A 19,050-nucleotide genomic window follows, 5' to 3' on the forward strand; every position below is an offset into this window, starting at 1 on the left:
ACAGGTAAGAAAATCACCAATGGATACGTATGGCTTCACGATTTTGTGGCATGGGCAGATCCTTTATATAATAACATCCTTGACAATATCTCCACGTGACGTCACCGACCGCAAAGTATCCTGGGGAAATGAGGGCAGAGAGGCTGAATGGAGCCTTCCACCATCATATAACCAGGCAATAACCATCCTAAAACTGGAAATATCTTAAGCTTTGAATTGGACCGTGTTCTTGAATTCCTTGTTCTTTACTATGAATGATCAGTCTCCCATTACTAACACAACTGAACCATTTGTGTTTGCGGACTACTTGTAGGATACATTTACTCACATCGTACCCGAGACCGCACCACAAAGACATTCAACTGACCATAATTCTTTCACTAATTCTTTATCTGCCGCAGTAATTCATGCTACTGTTAATCGAAAACACACAACTGAACCATTTGTGTTTGCGGACTACTTGTAGGATACATTTACTCACATCGTACCCGAGACCGCACCACAAAGACATTCAACTGACCATCAGCTTCCTCGTCGTAATTCTTTCACTAATTCTTTATCTGCCGCAGTAATTCATACTACTGTTAATCGAAAACAACACTTTGCATCAAGGTTTGATCGCATACAGGCACAAGAATCTTACCTTCTATTAATTTTTCTTTTATACGTCTTAGAAATGGTTACTTTCCCATTGGTTTGAAGCTTTTATATCCTAAGGTTTTAAAACCCAAATAAACCTGTAAACACGATGACCTGCTACCGTCACATTCAACGAATTACATATTGCGAAATTCGGGAAATCATCAGTGTTAAGCGATTGCACTTACATCTTAATCACCACAATTATATTCCAATATATCAAGCATCTTTTCATCGATACGTTAGCACCACTTATGAACGTCTACTGTTTTGTAACTAACCTGTCAATCCTTATAATGCTCCTAGACCTTCCTGTTTTATTTTGATTAACGTTGAAAGTGTTGGATAAGATCTGGCGTATAGCCTTAATTTTCCAATTTCACTCTTTTGCAGCTCAATGTCTTACATAATGTACGAGGTGTCATCAAAAATACGGTGAACAATTTGATTAGAAACAAAGTAATAAGGTTACCTGGAATTTGATTTAATATCCTTCAAAGTATTGTCCTAAGCTAGCAATGCACTTATTCCAACATTGAATCCGTACCTGGAAACATTGCTGGAAGTCTTCTTTTTGAAGGGCGTTCAGCTGTTCTGTCGTGGCCTTCACAGTGTCTGGAATGGTATCAAACCTTTCCCTTTAATCACGGTTTCAATATTTGTCGCATGGTGCTATATCTGGAGAGAACAGCGAATGTGAACAGACAGGAATACTTTATCGCTTAAAAAAAATTTGCAGATTAAAAGCAAGGTGTGACACGGCGCGTTTTCGTGCCGAAGAAGGAAGACATTTGCCCTTTTAATCAGAGGTAAAAATACTTTTCACAGACCCATACCAGATGTTTAGTTATTCGGAACTTTTTCGAATAGTCATTCGCCTGTTTCAACAAATCATTTGCGCCACTTTTTGAACGTTTTCGTCTGTTTTTGACGTCAAAAGATGTCTCGATCATTGCTTGTTTTCAACCGACTCCTTGCCACTTTTGAATCGCTTATATCATTTGTAAACAATCTTCTATGTCACCGTTGCATCTCTATACATTGATTTTGCCATTTCATGGGCTTCTTGGGCACTTTTTAGCAGCTTAGAACAAAATTAAATGTTGGCGTGCGACAGACACTCTTAACACGTCCTCACTCTTCTGCCTCTGGAAGCCAACTAACATGTCACAACTCGTTCAAACTCGACACTAACTATACCGAAGATTTAGACTACCGTGCTTACTAGTTGAAATGGATACAGTGTAAGTACATTTACCGTACTCCTTGATCACGCCTTCTATCTTTCAGTTCTTATCCAACCATTTAGCCTATGTCAACATCAACAATAACGCCTCACACTCCATCTTCATCAATTCAGGTGTTCCTCAAGGCTCCGCATTGTCTCCACTACTTTACCTTTACTTGTCGCAGAGCCTCATCCGAGAACATATAACATTTCCAGCCTTAGCTAATACAGCGTTCTTATGTACCGCTCGCAGATTCTAACAACTTAACAAATCATTCGATATTTCTACTACTGCTCTGTTTGAACAGGTGCAATAAGTGGCGTTTCAAATTTGAGGTTTTTAATGCAGGATTGCAAAATGGAGAAACTAGATTCAATAAAATAAGAATGAAAATAAAATCTACAAATATTTTACATTTATTAAATCACTTGTAAGGTTGGATACAACAATTTTATTTATGGTACATTCATTTACTCAGTTTGTTTTGTTGTCACCTTTTGGTAATCACTTGCTTTTACAGGTTGTGCTAAATAAAAAACTACTCAGAGAGACTCAAAAGTCTAAGAAGGCTTTGTAGGTTCAATTGCTCAATTCCAGAAACAAATAATGTATTCATATGAATCAAGATCACGAAATATACACATAAATAAAGCATATTTAAAATTATATTTGTATAGAATATATGCAGTATGTGATTCTGTGCTACATGTGTTTGTTGTTAAGTGAAGCAATCCACAGAAAATATTGAAAGTAGAGTTGGTCAGTGGAGAAGGAAAATATAGCTGCAATTTGTTTAGTGATGCAGTAAAAACATCTCGTCAAGAGATGTTGAAATACTCTAAATGACGCATGTAACAATACTTTGTCAAAACGAAAGTATGGTGTAGGTTAATTAGTTGCTTTTTGATGTAGGTACCTTTCCACCACCGAGGTTAAAGAGGTGAACAACCATGTAGTTAATGTGAAATCCACATGTGGTTCTTAGAGTTTAGCTATGAAAATTTTAAAGAAAGTATTCGGGAGTTTCGAAAAAAATAATCAAGAAGGGTCGTTAGGAGAGGGCAAATCCCCTTCTGATTGATGAAATTGCTCAAAATAAGGACTATTACTTCAAAAGAGAACAAAGCATTGCAAATATATATTTGGTGATTCGGATACTGGATTCTTATCCGTCTTAGTCTGTGAGTCACGCTCTTAATAGTTCTCAATCAGGCCACTAGGTGTCGCTAGCTGCACTGCCTTCTACCTGACGCCAAGAGATGTCGCTAGCGCGCTGCAAATTTGGGAAAAGATTCGAAAACTTCGAGAATGGGAAGCAATTATTTACGATAATTGAAGATTTGCTGCACCTATTTATTGACTGGATAAGATTGCATTACATTTGAACCAGGTTCCATTTATTTATTTTCTATATCACTGAACTGTATTTATGATGTTTGTAAAGCAAATTATTCATTAAACGTATTGTTAACTGACTTTTGTATAAATGTTTTCGTCGTGTGAAACGAATTAATGCATCCTGCATTACTTTATATAAAAACCACCGGACCAAACCGCTTGGCGTAACGCCCCATTTGTGAGCCTAAGCCTACTCCAGCGCCATCTGCTAACGACTAGCTCAACTACGTCCACCCTAGCGCTCTGCGACGCCCTGTCCGTAACAGGTGCATCAGGAGCTTTCTAGACCTAGTGGCAGTCACGTCTTGTTTTCACGTGACTCCCCAGTTTGCTTCACGACGCCTGGTAGACGCCGATAATTGGAATACACCGGCAGGGAATCCAACCCAGGACCACGCTCTAACCACTGTACTACAAGCACTGTATTTTCAAAACATATTTAGTTATTTCAACAACAAAAGTAAACATTCTGCAAATTCATATTATTATTATTATTATTCCTCAATGCTACATTCTATAATAATATTATATAAAAGTTGAAGCCACCATGAATAGTAAATTTTGTAGTAATTGTATATTCTTACAAAAAAAGTTTATTAAACCATGTATCATGAAGCGTCACTCTATCAACATTAATTTTGTGGAAAAACACCAAAAATTTACGAAACTTGTACGTACATCATCCAAAACTTGATTTAATGAAGGCTGCGAAAAAATTTTTTTTTTGCTTTTTTTTATCCCCTTGTCGCTAGGTGCCTCGAGATAGAGTTTCAGCAAAAAATTTAGTTCAGTAGTGCAGCGACTAAAGTATGATTAAAGAATATATACTTTAATTGTATGATTCAAAGCCCAGAAGCATGAAACTTTCTGTAACGAAAGGAACAGAATCAGAAAATTCGAGATCCCGAATTTATAGGCATTTTGAAAGACATAATTTTTAATTTATAAATTAAATAATCATAAAAGGGGTTCCCAATTTGTAAAGTGCAACTTCTGCTTCACCACTGATAAACTCATTATTATGGTTTAAAGCATTTCAATGAATTTGCTGTCACTAACCTTAATCATTTCATATAATCTTTTGGAACATTAAAAAGAAACATTATTTAAAGCTATAATTACAACATTTTGTTTAGTTTTCTAATTTTCATACTGTATTTATAGAAAACACTTTTTCTGCCAAGAAAATTCTCAAAAATGAATGCGTCTTATACGTGAGAAAATTTATACACATTTATATGGATCCAACCTACTTCGAATAATACACGTAACAGAAAATCTTAATATCGAGAACAACGATTCAGTGTGATTTGTTGTTAATCATCGCACTGAGAGCAAGTCTTTGTCGCATTGTTGAGTGTTTGAAATGGTAGGTGAAATATTTCCATTGAGCGAAACAATTACTAATGTGCTCAAAGCGTTTCTTCTGTTGTAGTAAGTAATTCTATTTGTACAGGAGATTTAATTGTTATTTGCATCTTATTATTACTATTATAATAATTATTATTAACACTACTACCACCAATAGTCGTAGTAGTAATAGTAATATTTGTACTTGAATATTATTGAGTTTGTACATAAATACATTTCGCTCAAATATTGTTTTAAAGTTACGATATTTTACGTACAGTAAATAACATGTGTAGTAATGTTTTACCTCAAAAGATAAAATTTGAAAATGGATGCTATTAATAAGCAAACAAAATGCCCTCAAATTAACATATAGACTTATTATCATACTTCAGAATCACATCCCTATTTTTGTTATTAATGTGCTAATATTCCAAAAGTTTACTGAAATGATCAGATCTTTGTTTTCTGAAATTAATTATTTAAAATAAACAATTATTGTTATTATTAGTTTTATACAGTAACAGTATCTAGTTTTATGACACCAACAATACGTTATTACACCAAACAACGCTAATACAACAGATACGGATTGTCTTCCTGGTTTTGTTAATTCAACGATTATATTTATTGTAATAGAAGTAAAAATAAATAAAACTATTTCAAACATAATGCGAAAACAACAATTATAAAGAACGAGTGCTTAATATCATATACATATATACAACAATAATATAACAATCCATCATTTTTCAAACACTTTATCTGATAATCACTGTTTAATCACTGAGTTATCAATTTTTAATCACTGTTTACAAAATTCTATAAATATTACATTAATGATATTTCACTTCTTTTTGTAGATTTACAACTTAGTAATTATTACATAATACGGTTGACTCAGAAAATTTAAATTATATTTTTAAGTGCAAGAAACAGTTGAAACTTAAGTTTCAGTTGTTTTCCAACCTAAGCATATTCAGTAGCAAATTATTTTATATTCATTTCCAAACTTGATAATGTTTCCTTTGATTAACAAATAAATTTTTGAGAATATTTGCCATAATTATCAAACATACTGTTACGAATTTGATATATTCAGTTTTAAACTTCATAATGTTTTCTTTGATTAACAAACAGATTTTCGAGAATGTTTACAATAATTATCAAACATATTCTATTATGTATTTGCTATATCCATTTTCAAACTTGCTAATTTTTCCTTTGATTAACAAACAGATTTTCGAGAATGTTTCCAATAATTATCAAACATAACCTATTATGTATTTACTATATTCATTTTCAAATTTGATAATGTTTCCTTTAATTAACAAACAGACTTTTGAGAATGTTTAAAATAATTATCAAACATATTCTTTTACGTAGTTGCTATATTCAGTTTTAAACTTGATAATGTTTCCTTTGATTAACAAATAAATTTTCGAAAATGTTAACAATAATTATCAAACATATACGATTATTTGTTTGAAAATAAAAGGAAGGATAGTACTATGGAATGAAAAGAAAATGAATTTTTAATTTAAAATTCAAATGTCATAAAAAAACAACTGAATCAGTAGTTTTGAAAAGGTCATGAGTCAGAAAAGTAAAGCTATGAGACAATCGAAAAATAATTTTAATTTTTGAAAATCCTGATAGACATTAAATCATCGAGCTCAGAAAAAGTAGAATTTTCTTGTCATCGTACGAAATGAACAACTGTTGTGAGCAATTGGTGTTACAAAGTAAATAAATAAAACGCTGGACTAAAACAAAATCGTCATTTTCTGATTATGACCTTTTCAAAACTACTGATTCAACTTCATTCACATTACAGCTACATGTCTGAAACTTTAAATAATTTTATACATTATTATATTATAACAGGATTTAATGCTATAGAAGTAACATACAACAGATTGCTATATATAATAACATTTACTCATTTCAGTTATAAGGATAGTTTTTCAAGATGATTTTTAATTTCATTTTTACTCAGGATGAATTATACATATCTAGCAATTATTTACCGTAATAGGAAACCTATTATAATTTATATCAATATTATAGTTAATACATTGTAAGGGATTCTTAATGTAAAGCTTACAGTACTTGCTTAACCAATATACTGTGTATACAATACAATACGTAGATAATAATGGTTCGCTTATATTTGTCTAGCATATGAGAAATGATATGTAAGGTATATAATTCATGTTTATGTGAGATATCCCTGAATTACTTTCAAATTCATATATCTCAATGATTAATACCTTGCTATAAATAATATATACTTCTATTATATAGGTACATGTTTTTGTATTTTTTTAAATAAGTTTTAATTCATATTGAGGTTTTACACTACTGTTCGTTTGCTTTTAAATATTTATTTATTTATTTATGTGACTTAAAGGCAGGAAATCATAATTTTCCTTAGGTATAGTTTTTAATTGTAACTTAAAGTTGGCGTTTTACACATCTTAATGAAAATAGTAAGACAATTTTAGTTTTGCTGTAAGCCAGATATATTCTACAGAGAAAATGTCTAAATTGACCTTATGAATCTTCCAGTAGTTTAATGTGTTAATGTTAATATTAAGTCAATATGTTTAATTTACCCTTATGAAAAAGAAAACATAGACAAAATAGTTTTTGCCAATGCATTTATATTTATTGAGTTAAATAGTAGATTTAAGAGGCTTTTAAATTTTAAATGTATATATTGTTAATTTTATATCTCGGTTTTCTCGATACTTTTTCTATTTCTCCAAAATAAATATTATTATATATTTAAATATTAAACCTAAAAACATTAACAATATGATAGTATAACTCAATTTTCTCACAAAAACTGATGACAAACAAGAAATAACAAATAACACACAATAAAACATAAAACTTTTATGAGCAATTATACAACCAACACCCAAGGACATGACACAAACTGTTTATTATTCACCTAACAAATACCTCAGACTTTGTTTCGCCAGTAACATTTTAATATTTGATATCTGCACTATTGGGTTTGGTTTAACTTTTAATTACTACGCATTCTAGAAAAAACATACATCACATTTGTTTTGTCATTAATCAACATACTTGTATAGGTACATTTATAAATTTTTACCCATACACATCACACTCACGATTAATATAAGCTAAATCTGATGAGTTTACACAGATTCAATGGTGTTATTAACAGTGTTACATGGGGGCACCTCCACCCACCCTAAAACATATTGTATTTTTAACCTCTCTTTGACAAAAATATTTTTTATTGGTTATTGACACAAAATTTGTCCCTCTATACATGTATATATACTCTAAGTTATTTATTTCAAGTTTTCTAATCTAAACATGTTCTCAAACTTGTATAATTTATTTATTTTGCATTCAAAAATATGGCAGTTTTCTTTATTCCATTTTATTAAACATTCTCTTGTTTCCGTAAAAGTCTTGTAAAATAAAATTATTTCAATTGAAGATTTCAGGGCTTCAAGTGAGGTGTTTTTCTTAAGTATACCGTCATCGAAACTTAACACTAATTTTGCAAAAGAATACAGATTTGAGTTAAGCTAAATGAAACAGTTGAGCTATTTTTAAAATTTATATATTAAGAACACGGTGTTTACTCGCGTAATAGTCTCCCTCGCTTAATAGTCGCACCCTAAGTTTGAAGTACAAACATTCACCAAAAAGTACTTTTATTTTATTTTTGTTTACTGACACGTAACATCGTGAACCATCTGTCAACAGAGATCAGGCAATCTACTTCCACCCTCTATTCAACGCGCCCCCTCCATGACTCATTCCAGGATGGCATCTGTTTACAGTCACCTCGTCTGCTCTGGCATTCCATCGTATTGCCTCCATGGTTTCAAAATTTTTTTCGTGATTCCAAAAATCACTTCCTAGCTGTTTTGATGGTAGCAATAATTGAATGGCAGCATTCCTCGCATAATAGTCGCAGTTGAATTTTCGCATTAAAAAATTGGTACAAAAAGTGCGACTATTACGCAAGTAAACACGGTACGTACATTGTAAAATCCAATAGAATGTTTAAAAGCTTGAGTATAAACTAAAGAAAAGTTGTTAGAAATTTGGTTTAATTAAATCTTATTTGGTTTAATTACTTAACTAAGAAGAAATTTTGCCTTTAAAGTTTCCTCATGTTTACATCAGATTGAAAATAGTGTGAAAAAGGAGCTATATAGATTTGAAGTACAAAACGGTTTCAATAAATTTTATTCATACCACGCAATACAAATATCTATAGCATCAATATAAAGCGTTTTCCGTTAATATTGAAATGAAATCTTTAAGTTTTACATCCCACAGTTATGGCGGCTAGGCTAAGGACGCGGTGATGCTGAGAAATAAATGAAATGGTGGACTGAAGAGAGTGGTAGGAAACGGGAGAACTCCGAGAAAACCCATGCACACGGTATTTGTCCACCACAAAGTTCACTTGGGATAGAACTAAAGACCCCATGTACCAGAGGTGAACGCTCTACTAGAGTTACCGTGGCCCCTTCATCAATATTATATCACTAACAGCATAGTAAATGTTTTTTTGTGAAGTAAGACAAGTGCTCATAATTTCAGAATTGTCAAAAATGCCGTCAAAGATTCAAGTAGAAGCCAATGTTACCTTCCATATGCTTACATATGCTCCCATATAATTTTGCAATTAATGAAAACTTGAAACAAGTGTTAAGTAGAACAAATTTCCAATAGGATGACTATAATTAATTTAGTGTTTTATTTATATATAAATAGAAAATTGGGGAATTTAATTTCAATTCATTCGAAGCCCTGTTAATCTTTAAGTGAAATGGCTTAGTTACGAAATGGATTTATCAACATTTATTGTATTGCATATCTATGTCAGATGCAATTTGTGTTGTATAATTCAAATACAAACATAATTTAAAACCAAAAATACATGTAGGTTGGGTATGAACATTATGTTCATATGCTATCTAACAGCAGAACCCATATATCCATGTATATGAGTATGAAATCATGATAAACAAAAGTAAAAAAATAAGAATAAAATTTCTATACCAACTACACAATTGTAATTTTCAACAGGTTAAGTTCTTTTTGACTATGACTGTATAATACAAACATACATACATACATTTCTTTTTCTATAAACAAGCACACATTTCACTTTGGCAGGACAGAATTAGCGCTATAGAAAGCTTAATCAAGTTACAAGAAAACAGTCATAGGTACTTCTTGTGCATTGCGACTACGTTTAAACAAATGCACCGTTGAGGAGTGCTTTTAATTTCATAACTTTGTGTAGGACATTACCAGGAGGAAGGAAATAGTAGGCTTAGGAGGCCCAATCACGGCGAAATTAAAATACCGTTAATTTTACAGTAATTATGTGATATTTTCAAAGCAGATAAAAGATAATCGAAAAGTGTCACAAGAGCTCGCTAGACAATATTATTTTACATGAGACACCGTTATCACGACTCACTTATCTGCTTTCAAATTTCCAGTCATTTAGAAAATTGGCATTTATTTTCGCGTTTCTAAATGGCTAAAAACGGTAAGCTACTAGGTGAATCGCGATAACGGTACCTCATGCAAAATAATATTGTCTAAGGCGCTCTTGTTCCACATTTTGCTTATGTTTCATCTAATTGAAAATATCACATAATTACTGTAAAATTAACAGTATTTTGTATTTTAATTTCGCAGTGATTAGGCCTCTATTAATCTCCAAATTAAGCCACTTTTTTTTACAACATAGTGTAATGGCGCTGTTAAACGAAAAATGGAATATTTTTTGAATTTTTAAAATTTTTTTTATAAAAAGAACATATTTATATAAGGTAATATATATATATTTGGTTTTTTCCCGTATTCTGTATACAAATACAGTACAAGTATGTATAGATATACATATATAATGCTCTTTAATACTAGTATTAAAGTTTTGTTTTCATAATGCTGTAGATGCATAGTTAAATGTTACATATGCATACAGTACCTAACATGTCTTATATTTGTTATATTGAAGGTTCTCTGGGAGTCAGATCTTTTTTTGATCAAGAAAAAAAAAAGACATTTTCATTGACTTAATTGCCAACAGAATTCACATTCATGTGGTTTCATATTTGCATCTGTTTTGTAAAGTAACTTCCCGTACATAAATACCTTGAAGTATTAATATAATTAGACGTAATTATGTTTAAGACAGGATTCGGTTTCCTCTTCGTCGCACACAAACGCACGCAAATTTTTATTACATCCACAATATTTTCACTATTTTCACGAGCAGAAGAACACACTCAGTTCTTATAATTGGTCAATATGTTTCTTTGATAATGCTGAATAATAGATGCAATTTGATTAGATCATTATTGGAGCATTAGACGGTATTCCAATGATGCATTTCCACAGCTAATCCTGGTGCCTGAAAAGATAAAAAGACATATTTTAAAGTTAAATGTTTTATTAAGTTTGCATTTTATTATATTCCCACTCTTTCACGAAACGAAATGAACAAATTTAATGCTTTACGATTAGGTTCTTTAGACTAAAGTCAGAGCTGGCTCTAACATATGTGCAACACGTGCATTTGCACCTGGCGGCAAAATCTGTCATAATTACAAGGTATATTATTTAAAAATATTTCTTGTTGGGAATAGACTTCACGATTATGGTAATTAAATTTACTAAGCTGACCTTCTATTTGAATATTACACTCATAAATCATGTTTAGGTCGCATTCGTTTAAGACCACAGGAACAGCACCAAAGTAAATGCTCAAACAAATTCCAGCATGAATTGCTTGATTGTTGTCAAATATAAGAACTCTAGTCTCGAACGGTAGCGAACACTGTTCCATTTAGTTAGTTATCACAGTTTTTATATAAAAATTAGTCTAGTCTTTGCCGCAAACCAATTCCTTATCAATGGAGTTTGAAACAAGATTTAAAAAAAAAAAATAACAAATGAAGGAAAGTCAAGAAATAAAGATAAAAGAGCTAGTTGCAGTGGAATTGTAAACTGATATATTGAGATTGAAGCTCGATGTTAAATTCTATATAAAAAAAAACATTAACATCTTTCCTCTAAAGGTGTGTTTGCTTTAACTTTCACTAATTGATTATTATTTAAACAAGAGAAACAGACATAACGAGATTGTATTTGCAGTATTTAGGCCTTTCTGAGTACGAGTCAGGGCCGGTGTTGTTTATGATGGGGATAGCATACTTAAAATCGTGGCTTTTAAGATTTATTCTGTTTTGAAAAAGGGGGCGGTAAAATGATAGAATTGAACGGGTAGGCAAATTACCTTTGATTGGCCCTAACTACAATAAACGGTAGATTAATGAAAGGGAATGATTTTTAATGGATTAATGGGAGTAACAATATAGGAGGAAATGGGGTAACAATATAGGAGGAATTGGGGGTAACAATATAGGAGGAAATGGGGGTAACAATATCGGAGGAAATGGGGGTAACAATACCGGAGGAAATGGGGTAACAATATAGGAGGAAATGGGGGTAGCAATGTAGGAGGAAATGGAGGTAACAATATAGGAGGAAATAGGAAAAACTTGAGTAAACTGTTGTATATGTTGTTGTCCATCACAAAGTTACATAACTTTGATCCACCTTGGGAGTTCTCGGTCCACATATAAGCACTCTACTACTGATTACTCTACCACTAAGCCATCACGGTTTATATGTGTAAAAAACGTGAAAAATACCAGGAAACAGTACTTCGCAGCAGGCGTTATTCCGAATACGAAGGATCGTGGGATTTAAGTAACTAACACTTCCGACTTCCCGCCGACACATTAAGTGTTTGTTGCTGTCAAGGTTTACTTATTGATTAATTTGGATTCATTTTTAAGGCAGAAGATATCTGGGAATTATGCTCTGCAAGGAATCTCTTGTGCCCACAAATTGAACATATGATGAAATATACATTTTTGGAGGGCGATATTTGACTTCCGTTAACGTAATATGAACTCCCACTCCACAGATTGTTGTGGTCATAATAATGCGTGTTAAAATATACATTTTCACGCTTTTGGATGGCCCTAACTCTAAAATTATGCATCTTCCCCCCACTAGTCCGTATAAACGTTTTTCTAATTTTTATGTGAGGAATCATCTCATCATGTACAGTTTATCGGTGTCGTTCATTTTCACTCTCTCTCTCTCTCTCTCTCTCTCTCTCTCTCTATATATATATATATATATATATATATATATATATATATATATATATATATTGTCAATAAACGTAGAGTTTAAAGATTATTTTCCTATTTTCAAATTTATTATCATTAAAAATATTAAAAGTTAATATTAAAAATAAACTATCTTTTAAATTAGCGTTCTATATCAAAATTAAAAAATGCTGCAAACAAAATAATTTCTAACAAGGATTTCATTATGTTTATATTTTGCTTTTGTTTATATGTGTGAAGTAATGATACAGGCACAAGTGTCGTCATTGTAACAACAAACATTGAGAAAATCTTAATTGTAAAATTCTTGTAAAATTTTGTTAACACGAACACATTTTAGGAGTTTGTCAAAACTATTAGAACTGCAAACATAAACTATTTAAAAATTTAATTCATTAAAAAACAAGGAAAAAACAATGGTTTCGGCAAAAAAATAAAACAACACAAAAATATAAAAACGCAGCATCGTGATTTGAACAACAAAATAAAAGGTTATATTGAAAAAAATTAAAATCAGTTGAATATATCAAATCAGTTGTGGAAATCAGTTGTAAAAATCAGTTGTGGAAATCCAATCAGTTAAAGTAAAAACAGTTGTTCGGAGTCCATAAACAGTTCCAAAAACTCCATACTCAATAAAAGTTCTTTCCGCTGTTAGCTCAGCGGTCACAAAGTCCAAAGTCAAACCAGCATTCCAAATAAAAAAAAAAAAAAAAATCAAATACCATCAGTTCTCAAAAAAAGTCAACAGATATGTGGTATTTCATCTCTGTTGCTCTCAAATAAAGAATTGCCAAAAAAGTCTATTAGTGTAATCTAATAGTTATTCACAAACTAATTCACGCATACACTACATTACACAAAATAAATCAAAACTTAAAATACATAATTTCTAATAGTATGTAATTATATGTATGTAAGTTAAGTATATATATATAATTCCTATATAAATAAAGCAAAACATGAAATAACGTTACTTCTTACCAGCGAATGTCATAGTAATGTTATATCTGCCACAATGACCTAACCACTGGCACAATTTCAGACTAAAGTTTAATATTATTTATATCATACGCCATTACGTCGTCAAGTACAGGCTAAATAATTTTACTTCTAGAAGATTTGTTCTCGATAAATTGTTGTAGATAGATAACAATGCAATATTGCCTTAGACCACAGGTCTCAAAACTACGTCTCGTGGACCAACACCGGCCAGCCAATACCACAAATTAATCCCGTCACTTTTTTTTTGATTAAATTGCAAAATTTACTAAGCAAATCATACAAAATAATTCTCAAATATTCTTATATGACCAATTAAGAAAACACAATAACTGACATACATAACGAAATGGAACATTTTAACTGTAAATAAAGGTATGAGATTTATAATTAAAAAAAAAAAAAAAAAACTTGAGTGACATACATACGTAACTGACATAATGAAATAAAACATTATAATTATGATTATTAAGATTTATATATCTGTAACTTTCGGCTGACAATTGCTTGCAGTTGTGGACCAAGTTTACTAGTGGAAATTATCAACAACAATCCGAAATAGTCACAAGTTAACTTTAATATGTATTTTTTTGTATATTTCATTTTGGAGAATGTTTGTTTCATACAGATAAGTATTTTCGAAAGAGGAAAGAATGTCACGAGCAAATTTAAGCAACTGATCAAACTATGTGACTGGAAGACTCTTATAAAATTCCAGCAATGACGAATTTATATATTTTTCTTTAAAATATTTCGCTAAACTGCAAATTAATCATTTCTATTTGAAGTTCAAGGGCTTCTATGTGGGCGTTGGAAGAGTTTTAAACACTCTTGATATCGTTTGCAATTGTGTAAGAATCTGAAAAACGATACTAAAAATTTAGTTTCAATACCCCAAAGCTTCTGTTGCAAACTCTACCTGAAATGGAGTCTCAATTTTTTTTTGACTGAATGTTTGATATGTATTAAAATGCGTGAAATATTTTTCTTCAAATTAGGATTTAAAGAAAACATTTTGTTTTAATGTAAAGGATTTAATGTGAGTGGATAAATAAGGCAGAAGCTGTTTTTTTTTTTCCTTGAAATTTTAAGTTAAGGACTTTCATATGTTTAGTAAAATCAGAATGAAATGCTAACTTTATAACCACTCATTATTGTATAACTCAGCCAAAGGACGATTCTTTTCAATCAACAAAATTTCGATTATCGTTCGGAGCTCAAAATATCTTGTTAGAACTTTTCCCGCAGCTAGGTCAGCGTCCTGCAGTATAATATGGTCAGACATTTTTCCCAATCTCTTTAATCAACTCGAGAATTGATGATGATTGAGCCAATATGATCAGCAGGGCCAGGATCTTGTTGCCCTAAAATTTTCTAAAAAGTGACGTATAAAATGACACTAAAGTTTCTGTAAAATGACCCTAAAATTCACAAAAATTGACCTTAAACTTGCGTTTTTTTAAACGTTTATTTTGTTAAACTGATATATTTTTTAAAAATATCTATTGGATTTTAATTAACGTTTCTCACTCATATTCAAAAAGTTTTGTTTCAGTTAGTTGCAGTCCATTGATCATTTATGGCCATTGATCAGTTTATTGTACGGCATTGTACGTACTGAAAGCGTCAATTCACTCTCGAGTTGAAACTAGGAAGCACTCAACGCAAGTGTAGACTACATGAGAATAATAGATAAAAACTCTGTTTAAAATCTTTGTACACTTTCTAATCCATTTTTAGTTATTCAAGTGATCACATCCTTTGTGGTTACACATCTACCAATCCCCATCTGTTTGGCCACCTGCCAACCCGCATCTTTCATCAACCAGCTACAGATTAATTTTCATTAGCTTGTTAAGCATTACAGTTTTTCCACCCCAATAGTCAGGAAGCAAGGAAAGAGATTATTTAATTTCGTCTTTTTCACATCAGTGAACAGCGTTCATTTTAAGATTTCCTTATGTAGAACAGTGGTGCCCACCCCCCCTCATGTCCATGACGCACCCCCCCTCAATTGTCTATCCGTAGGTGTTCTTCCATGAAAAAAAAATCTTTTCGATTAATTTTTACACACCCTCAAGCATATTTATATAGATTTTTAACCCCCCCCAAATATTTCAATGACGCAGTTTGCGTCATAGCCCCCCCTTGTGGGCACCCCTGTGTAGAGGAAAAAGAATAAAAAGACCATAAGTGATCCAAAAGTTACCTTAAAATATTAAAAAAAAATGACTTGAAACTTCAAATCAGCAAAAAGTGACCAAAAGTTGATCCTAAAAAAGTATATTTTTAGAAACTAGAGTTGATGGATAACGTTTTTATTTGAACTTGTTTTGTCCTATGTGTAACGGAAAAAAGTTGACTTGTCAACAAGTTCCGGGCTCTGGTGAACAGATATAATTAACAGTGTCGTGCCGTGTGTGTGTAGAGGGGGGGGGGGGGAGCGGGACGACGGTTCCAGGGCGCCGAAGTAAGGGGGCGTTAAATTCTGGATGAAGAAAGAAAAGACGGAAAGAAAAAAGAGAGAGAGGAAAAATCACTTGGAATACACTGAGAAAAAAAATTGTAGGTGGCGTACTTAAAAAGATAGGTTACATGCGTAATTCCTGTAGTTTTTGGACTTAACGTACAGCAGACTTATAACTGAAAACGCATGTTTTATAATACTTTCTGTATAAGTCTTCCATCTATACGTACTTTCCGTATGAAACAATGTAGGCGGTCAGGATCTCACATACAAATGGACGTATATAACATATAGCTGACGAAGGTAACATAAGTATATGCATGTGATATACGGAAAACTGTTAGATGTGAGACATCCTGCAACGGCATGATGTAACATCTAAGGGCAGTGGCTATGTAGCATACGGATAACGTATGCTCCGTACTGATTTCTATAGTAAGCAAGAGGATACCGTATATTTGTGCAATATACCGCTGTTCGGAGAACGGATTTTTCTCTGTGTATTACTAGTATGTACTTATATCCTTTTCCTGCTTTAGGAAATGGTCCTATAATGTTACTCATGTTAGAAAATGCATGTGTACATATATAAAGTGGAAGGAAAAAAGTAATAAAAAGTGCTCAAAATCAAGGAAAAGGACTTTTTTTCAAAAAAAAATTCTTACGCTTCGCGGCTGTCCATTGACCTTACTCATATGTCCTGGAGCGCCGTCGTATGCTCCCGCCCCGGGCGCTGATTTTCCACTTCACGGCACTGAAAATTAACAACTAAGATGACTGACTTTAAAACTTTTGACACATCTGAATATTTTTCAAAAAAAAAAAAAAAGACTGCTGATTAATGATGCAATATACGATTAATGCTTTGGAATCACTGTCCTTTTCTACGGTCTTTGTTACGAGAGCAACGGTATCTTTATTTGTCTACACATGTTTTGCTGCCATCAGTAACGGTATATATTTTTTTTTCAGTGAAGGTTGTTTTCCTATACTTCTACTTTTTCATTCCACCAATTCTTCCATCAACATTCACTTGCCTAAATCATCGTCTCCCTTAGCCTAAAAACCATAATCGTGGGACGTTAAATTGAAATATTTCATTTGATTTCGTCTATTGCAACCGGAAGTGATATTGTTCTTCTTCCGGTTTCAATCCTCGAACGCTTACAATTTGGAAATGTAGGTAGTTTCACATTTTGAGACGCAACTCATTTAAAGTAAGATTGGAAGAGAACATGAAAATTACATTAGATTATTCCATCCAGAAAAATCAGGTTTAGCTGAACACAGTTTAACAGAAGGCCATAAAGTTTTATTTAAGGACACATCCATCATTACCAAGAGCACCAATTACTGGACCAGGATAGTAGCCGAATCTCTTGCCATAGTTCATGAACCGAACAACGTTAATAGAGACACTGGATTTCAACTCAGCCCCCTGTGGAACCCGGTCATCAGTACCACATCAAAGAAAATGACACACAAACATGCAGATAACCCTCAGCCAATCAGTACCACGGACTACGGAACATAGCCAGCCAATCACAGCTCCAGTTTTCAGATTGAATCAGCCAATCAGGAACCAGCATTTTCGCCAGTCCAGAGTATATATTACTTATATCCGCTGATCTCTACATCCAGTTACAACTACCGCCAAATATCTTGGAGTTCTCCTTGATAAAAGATTAACTTTCAATTCGCATATACAGGAGGTCAGAAAGCGCGCTATTCGCACAATAATAGCCATTAACAGACTAGGCATAAACCCAACATTGAACCTTAAAAGCAAGCTGTACCTTTATAAAATGATTATTCGACCTACGCTCATATATGGACATCCTCTCTTCACTAGACACAACGTAGCAGACGTCTCCAGAGCTGAACGATTTTGGATAAGAAAGATCACAAACAACTTCCAGGATGAAGACATCAAGCCATACTACAAACAATTTCGCCTACAGCCAATCAAAGATGTCATTATGAAGCTCAACAGAAAATACAAAGAAAGAATCATGGACAAACAGTTTTTCAAAGATAACTTCACTGAACTAGAAAGAACTCCAACAAACCCACCCAAAACTACCCTTCATGCTATCCTAACCATGTAAAAAAAAAAAAAAAAAAAAAAAAAGCCACTCCAAATCTTAAATTCCAACAATTCTTAAGCACGTTCCTCACCACCTAACCCACAAAACCTAACCAACTACCTAACTTTACACACATCAAGAACAAAGCTCTCAAATATGAAATAGAATTAGCATACAAAACCAAAATTCACCTAGATAACACCACTCGGAGCCACGGACACAGAGCCACCAAATTCAATTTCAACAATACAACCTATAAGTCGCAAACACACTACATCGGAATAACACAAGAAAGCCAATCTCGCGACTTGTTCATAACTTACTGCCATACAACACTTAGTTCACACTGGGCAAAATAGCATACATGCTAGAAGCCCGTCTCTGACTTTGTCAGAGAAAAGTTAATGTTTTGATTGATTGATTGATCTCTACATCATTCCCGCCGAGAGAAGTGAGAAGAGTGCATCGCGTAAACAGTTTTGCTGTACCTTAACACTATGGTGCGTAAACGAACACGGAAGACTAACACTTCCACCCCAGACAATGTCATAACACCACAATATTCTGATTCACAACAGTCAACAGAAACAGAGAAGAACTTCGACATTTCACCCACCAACACTAATACAGAGAAGAACTCAGAAACCTCA

The 19,050-nt window shown here is 32.7% G+C and overlaps 1 protein-coding gene across 3 annotated transcripts in view; it reads right to left on the reverse strand.

Annotated features, from left to right (window-relative positions):
• Positions 1–2,345: 2,345 nt before the first annotated feature.
• LOC145663845 (uncharacterized) overlaps positions 2,346–19,050 on the reverse strand; it is a 586,816-nt gene continuing 570,111 nt past the window's right edge. For all 3 annotated transcript variants that reach the window (XM_081729963.1, XM_081729961.1, XM_081729962.1), the window contains exon 7: positions 2,346–11,052. The gene's annotated coding sequence lies outside the window, so the exon portion shown is untranslated. The remainder of the gene's footprint in view (positions 11,053–19,050) is intronic.

Source organism: Thermobia domestica, chromosome 11, assembly GCF_964235325.1.
Source record: "Thermobia domestica chromosome 11, izTheDome1.hap1.1, whole genome shotgun sequence".
NCBI lineage: Eukaryota > Metazoa > Arthropoda > Insecta > Zygentoma > Lepismatidae > Thermobia > Thermobia domestica.